This window comes from Nanorana parkeri, unplaced genomic scaffold (assembly GCF_000935625.1).
Source record: "Nanorana parkeri isolate BGI_ZX_2015 unplaced genomic scaffold, ASM93562v1 scaffold1517, whole genome shotgun sequence".
NCBI lineage: Eukaryota > Metazoa > Chordata > Amphibia > Anura > Dicroglossidae > Nanorana > Nanorana parkeri.
The window spans coordinates 135149-142197 of record NW_017307785.1 but is presented as its reverse complement, the minus strand read 5'-3'; the positions used below and the strand labels follow the sequence as shown (position 1 = coordinate 142197).

Sequence of the window (7049 nt, the reverse complement as noted above, 5' to 3'; positions counted from 1 at the left end):
TCTCACTTCTACATCTCTATAGCATCATAAAATGACCACACCTCTACATAGAAACTTTACAGGATTGTTCTATTGGCAGGTTGGAGTATTTGACAAAGATGGAGATTCCTGGCATTCTGTACTTACATGCTGACACGTCTACGGAATGTTGACCGGATGCCACAATCTTCGATTTTGACATGGCCTGCGACACAGAGTAAAAGTGAAAGTGATGGTAGCCACTTATTCTTACAAGTTCATGGCATATAGTTGATTACAACATGGGCAACAAAAAGATGACCCCAAACCCATTTTAAAATGTGTGCAAGCTACAATTTTAAGTGTTCCAGGCGTTAAAGATTCCAGGAGTTTAGCACATTGCGAGATCATTTAACAAAGCAAAAGAAAAATGCATTTGCAATTTATAGCAAATATTGCCAATGATAAACATTTCAAAATAACATTTTCCAGCTTTGTAAAATCACACATTGCATTATAGAATAAGTCCAGGTAAAATGTGACTCCTGGGATACTACACTAGAAGTTACCGGAGTAGTAACTGTACTACTAGAAGTACTGTAGGTAGGGCAATGAAAGACGAGACTATAAATTATATTTAACCTAAAGCATTAATGTCTAAGTGGTTAACGCGCACTGATATCCATGAAAGAGCCAGGGTTGCGTTACACAGAACCCAACCTGAAACGAGCCATGCAGAGCCTTCGTGGTTGTCAAGGTAGATCCTGCCATAGATTCACCATCCAGTTCTATGTGTAACTGACAGTATTTTGCACTCAACTCCCTACCCTCATCCCATAATGCCTTCTATACACTCACCATATAGGTGAATTTGGCGGTAGTTTGTCCCACAGCCAGAGCTTCTTCGCCAAATGTGTACTGGACCCTGATGTTGTATGTTGCACCACACTGCAGCTCTTCTTTGGGGCCCTGCAGCTGCACAAAGCTATTGGTGCGCGAGAAGAAGCGATTGACTTGGCGATAGTCATTGGAGTAAGTGGGCACTATCCAGTTGCCATCATAACATTGCTCTTGGGTCTTGTAAACCAACTGTTGAGTGAAACAAAAAACATTTTTAATCACAATATACAAATAGCCAACACTAAAGCATTAGCCAGAGCATGTTCTTATTTGCCATTTATGGACCCGCCGGTATTTAAACAGCACCAACCTATTTCACATTTTTTGAAGCCCAAAACACTAGGTTTTTGAAAATTGCATTTCATGTGTGGTTAATGCAGACAAGAATAAACCGAAAGCGACCACTGAAGAGATATTCTTACCTCCTGGCTCTGATACTTGAAATGGAGAGTACAGTTATTACCAGACAGAAAATAGTCAGAAGTTCCAATCCTTCCCCACTTACCAAAAATCAAATGGGTTTTTATTTATGTCCCCATTGTTAGAGTTGAGCTTTAAAGAGTAAATTGAATGCCAGAGACGCTTACAGTATGATGACCCTGCTAGAATCTCCTGAACAGACACAATTTAGACGGTAGAGGTTTAAAATACGCTTTAGGGGCTTTGGGGCTGTAGCAAGAAAGTGCACAACCTCCATGCAACTAGTGTCAGTGACTGGCCTGAACTCAGGACCTCAGATTGACGTAGTGGCCATACCTCTTACATGGCTCTTCTCCCTTCCTATTGTGGCTACAGGAGAAGAGAAGGGAAATCTCTCAAATGAGACAGACAGCAAAAACACTTGTCTGGTTTTAACCATTCCCTAATTTTTTTGTAAAAAGAGGGCTTTGATAAGCCTGGACTTTAACTGTAGTTTGAGTCTTCATGACTACATATAAATAGAATTTTTATGCAAGTCTTAAAAAGGAGAATTATGAGGCGAGTTATTTTTTTCCATGCAGCCTCATAATCTGAGCCGACCTGTGACAATGAAACGGTCACAGGTCAGCTCAGTAGATTGGGGAGTGAGCGCATATCGCTCGCTTCTCGATCCAGCGCTGCAGAGAGCTGTGACTGTCACTCACTGCTCTGCAGGGATTCCCCCCTCCCCTGTCCGATCCTCCAGTGCTATCTGGCGGAACGGACGGGGGAAGGGGTGGATACAGCTGGCTCTGCCTCTGGATAGGCAGAGCCAGCTGTCAATCCCGCAGCCGGGTGGATTTCGACAGCAGTCGGGATCCGTCCCGGCTGCTGCGTCTTAGTAAACCGCAAGCTGTGGCTCGCGGTACACTGAGCTTTGGGTCACGGGAGAACGCTAGTTTGGGTTCTCCCATGACCCTTAGGAGAACTATGGTGAAAAGCACTGACCCCATAGTTCTCCTTTAAGACCTAGTTGCTGAATAAATGAGGAAACATTGAACCGTTACATTACAACACGTGTGGCTTTAGCTTTAGGTAAAGTTCAGTTAAAGAACTGGTTTAATGTTCATTTAGTAGTTTTAGGACACAAAAATAAAGTGTTAAAAAGTAAGAAAACTGCAGCCATTACAAACCAAGACATTGTTGTGCAGAATTACTCTAAATGGTTGCCGAATTAGTTTGCTCTAACCAAATTAAAGTGACCTAAACTCAGGCATTAAATCTTCAAAGTGCATTCAAGTACCTGAATGATTAGCAAAATGGCTTCCCATTTGCGTAACACTGCTATATATCCTCAAATAATTTCTAAATTCAAGCTGACCCTGTCCTTACTTCTGGAGGGTGGATACCTTGTTCCCCATGATCCGTGTGTGATGTAATGTAGTCACTGCTCCAAGCACGCTCCCATGATTTACTACAATCTCAGGTTTAGTTATTTAGTATTGAAGTTAGTCTAGTATTTAGTCATTTATTTAGTCATTTAGTCTTGAAGCGAGCTTGGAGTGATGGCACCTTCACAACACACCGGGACCATGGGGAACAAAAGTAGCCACCCTCCAGAAGGGCAGTGTCAGCACCAATTCAGAGAATTTCAGGATCTACAATTTAGTGATACACAAATAACTATTAACAAAATAACTATTAACAAAAATGTATCTTAAAAGTTACTTGAATTCATTTTTAAGATTTAACTTGAACGGGGCTCACCTTAAGGAGAGAGATTTATCCATAAGGTTGGTGCAGCTCCTCTGAAATAAGTTGACTGGCTGCTACAGATCCCAACATAAATATACATGTGCAGATTCTCCTTCTGACCCATAAGCTTGGTGGTTAAAGTACTTGAATTAATTTTTAAAGTTTAGTGTCACTTTAAGCTAAACACTTTAGAGAAAGTTCTTGATTTGAACTGATCATTCCAATGTGGCTGTAGACTGTGCAATATCCACTCACCTGAAGGTTAAATCCTGAAGTGGCAAAATGTGATGTATCAACTTCAAATTCTGCTTTGCCATTCTCATCTGACATCAAGTTGGCAACAGCCTTTCCATCCAGCTTGAGTTCCACCAGCTGACCACTCTCAGGCTGCCCCAGCGCATCTTCAACAATAATCTAACATGCAGAGGAAAACGTCAACATATGCTTCAGTGTCATTCATGCATTTATCATGATAGCCTTTCTAGTTTGCCATGAGCCCCTCCCACTGTTTATTTGTTCATGTGATTGATCTTGCACCATAGTAATTAGGAGCCCAAGATCCATCATGCGGTAATGAGGGACAGATGACTGATGGACTGACTGTCTAAATGACAGAAGTGTACAAACATAAGTAACTGGGCTAAAGCAAAAAGATCAGTCCTCAATGAGACAAGCTATGCCCACATCATAAAGCTACAACCCCTCCCAACAGATAGCAGTATTGTGTGTTTTTTTTGTTAGAGAACTAAGCCATCCCCACCAACATGACCCAAGTCAAAATCTAACTTCCCAACAGGAAATATGGGGATGCCATTGGCAAACTCCTATCTGCATACTTATTCTAAATCAGTTTGGAAAGCAGATCAATACGGCTGCCAGGCAATTAGACTTTACAGAGTTCACAAGGGAAGCAGCCATCTTGCTCCCATAAGTTCATGTTCGACTGAATTAAAGCAGTCAGAACATGCAAATCCAATAGACCGTGGAAAGCAGACGTTCCCATTACATTACAGCTATACAGACAATTGAGGACGTTCATATATCAACGTAGAAGTATTTTAGATGCCAAATTAAAGAAGTGTTGCCCACTAGTACTCCAAACCTTACCATGACAACACATGCAATTTAACATTTTCAAAAAAATTCTAACTCAACTCACCCCCACAGGATAAGAAATTCCCTTTTTGAAATATGGAAGCATAACCTTCTGGTCAAAATAGGCACGGCCTAGCTGATTGGTGATAAAGATGGATCTGGTTTCAGTCACTTGGACATCTGTCAGAACAAAATACAAAAAGGTTTATGCAGATATACAAACATACCACACTTCAAGAAGGATTAGAGCACAAAAAGTATATAATGGTCAAAGCCCATCTGCACCCACCCCAATAAAGGCATTTTTATACATCGGATGCTGCCCAGTTATATTGTAACACTTGGGGAAGTCACCTCGTTTTCGTTGGGAGATAACAGCACAGCTGCACGCCCTCACCTCCAAGCTCATTAGATTTGTGGAAAGATGGCAGTAGATGAAATGACTTATCTGCCATCCCTCCCAGGGATCAATGCCTGCATCCAGAAATTGACGCCATTAAAAGAAGTTACACAAGTGGACAACATCTGCAGCACCAAATCCTTGAAACTAAAGCTACCTTTTGAGACATTTAGCCATTCTAAATAACATAAGGAAACACTTTAGGGCAATTTTGCATTGCCATAGCTTCCCAACATACACACAAGCTTAGCTTTTTATTAGTTAACATGCATAGTTGCTAAATGCATGCTCATTATATTTGGCTTTTGGGCTGGAGCAGGGAGGGCTTATATTCTGGCAACTACAACTTTACTGAACTGACTCTACCCTTCATCCATCCCAACTACCAAACTTTATTATAGGAAGACTATAGTTACATGTGACTTGACCAATGCCTAGGCATTTGGATAACAGATTCCAGCTAAATGAAATTGTCAGTGTTCAGTATTGAATGGCTCGCCCTTTCTAAAAAGGTGTCCCCCCTTATATTAGTATAGCACAAGCATATAGTCCTATGACTAGTCAAAGTGGAAGTCAAGATAGTGTAGTGTATTTTTAATCTTTCATTTTAAGAGGTCAGGATGGAAGAAATTTTAGTAATGGTTTCCGGCCAAGATTGCCAGTACTGAATCTTAGACTGGGCAAGTTGTTACACACATACCCTGCAACTCCCAATTTACTCACATCGGAATATAAAAAAAACCCCTAAATTTGTCCATAGCATCCTCATTGTAAACCAGAGAACAATGCACATCGTGTAGCCATGCACGCTATTATGACATACATGTCTTCAATGTGAGATTTCTAGTCTTATCAGATCGTACACAATTACCAGCCAGCAATCTTTCCTTTGTAGGCTAGGTCATTGTGCCAATTGCAGTAGGCAGCACAAGCGACTGCATCTGCTTGCGTATACTGCCATAATGAGACCAAGTTTGTTAAAGACTTTAACTGAAATACACAACTAGAACATTAATACCAAAGAGATCAACCACTTACTTGTTCCCTGCTCAGTCACAGTGACCTGCAGATTAAATGCCATCTGGTATCCTGAGCGGTCAAGCTGGAATGATGCAAGGTCAACACTTCCGTTGAATTTACCTTCAATATCAGTCTAATGGGGGACGATGGAGGGAAAAAAAAAAAGTCAGCACATAAATTGTGCCAAGTTAAAAAAAAGAGAGCCATAAAGAAATTAAAGATCAGAGAAGTGGCTATAAGAGGCTTTCCTTTAAATCCGTGCTGCTCACTGTCATTAAGAGTATAAAATAGCAGACAACCTAATTTTATTAAACTGGGTACCCACAGTCCTTGGTTCAATCACTGTCTCCCTTACTATGAGGTATTTAGAGTAGCACAATTTTCAAATTCTAAAATTCTGCTTGTTGCGTCTCCTACATAAACTCCTCACGCCACAGCCTGAAGCCAGATTCTGTTGGACCTGCAGGTGAGAATTGATTTGGTTCTCCGCTTTACATTTCATCAACCAGTAGGCTGAAGGGCCAAACAAATGACAAAAATACCCAGCCGAGTTGCTTGAAATCAAAGGTCGTAGATGCAAAAAAACAATAGAGACCAATTAAGGCCTTGTACAAGCAGGCTCCAGCTTAGAGTAGAGTTATGAACTTCTACCAATCCTATTCAAAGCCTTAGACAAGCTGCCTTAGACAAGCTGCAACACTACGTGAAACCTGTTACAAGCTTACAGAACTTTTACAAAGATCCATTCATTTCAAATGGGCTGTCCATCACACAAATATATTTCTCTTCTTTAGCGCAGTGCCTGTGCATTGGCTATATTCAGTGTTGCAGCATACTGAAGTCTACATTGCCGTCCCCAATACAGATATAAAATGGGGCAACATGCATTTTGTTATGATGCAAGGTGTGGTGTGAACAATTGTCAAGGCTGTGATTTTGGAAAATTCAGGAAAATTTGGGCAAATGAAAGTTTTCCTTTAAGTCTGAACAGTCAGATCTCACCTGTCCAGTGAACGGCACACAGATACCCTCAGGATCCCTATTGCAGGCATTTCCTATGTAATAATTAGTTGGCGGTCTGCACAATCTGCCGGATACACTGGCCGGGACCCCCCGATCATATGTGTACCTGGTAAAAGAAGAAAGCTCAGTTCAGCATACAGATTCTGAACGAATGACGGTTGACACGGACAATGGTCTGTGTGTTGTAAAGTAGTCACTGCTCCAAGCTCACTCCCAGCATGGACTACAATCTCAATACAATATTAGTAAACTAAATCCGAGATTGTAGTCAATCCCAGGAGTGAGGTTGGAGCGGTGACTACTTTACAACACAGACTATGGGGGAACAAAAGTAGCCACCCTCCAGAAGGAAGGACACAGTGTCAGTACCAATTCATAGATTAGGATCTACAGCCGAATGATAGATGGCTACTTCTGTGAGGTGGCTACTAGACATTTAGTGGTAGCCAGGGCTGTAGTCAGCCTGGCTGGATTATAGTGGCAGTTATCTGGTTAATTC

At 41.3% G+C, this 7049-nt stretch overlaps 1 long non-coding RNA gene across 1 annotated transcript in view; it reads right to left on the bottom strand.

Moving 5' to 3' along the window:
- LOC108798604 overlaps positions 1-182 on the bottom strand; it is a 2168-nt gene extending 1986 nt beyond the window's left edge. The window contains exon 1 of the long non-coding RNA XR_001941963.1: positions 127-182. This is a non-coding gene — a long non-coding RNA (uncharacterized LOC108798604). The remainder of the gene's footprint in view (positions 1-126) is intronic.
- Between the last annotated feature and the right edge of the window lie 6867 nt (positions 183-7049).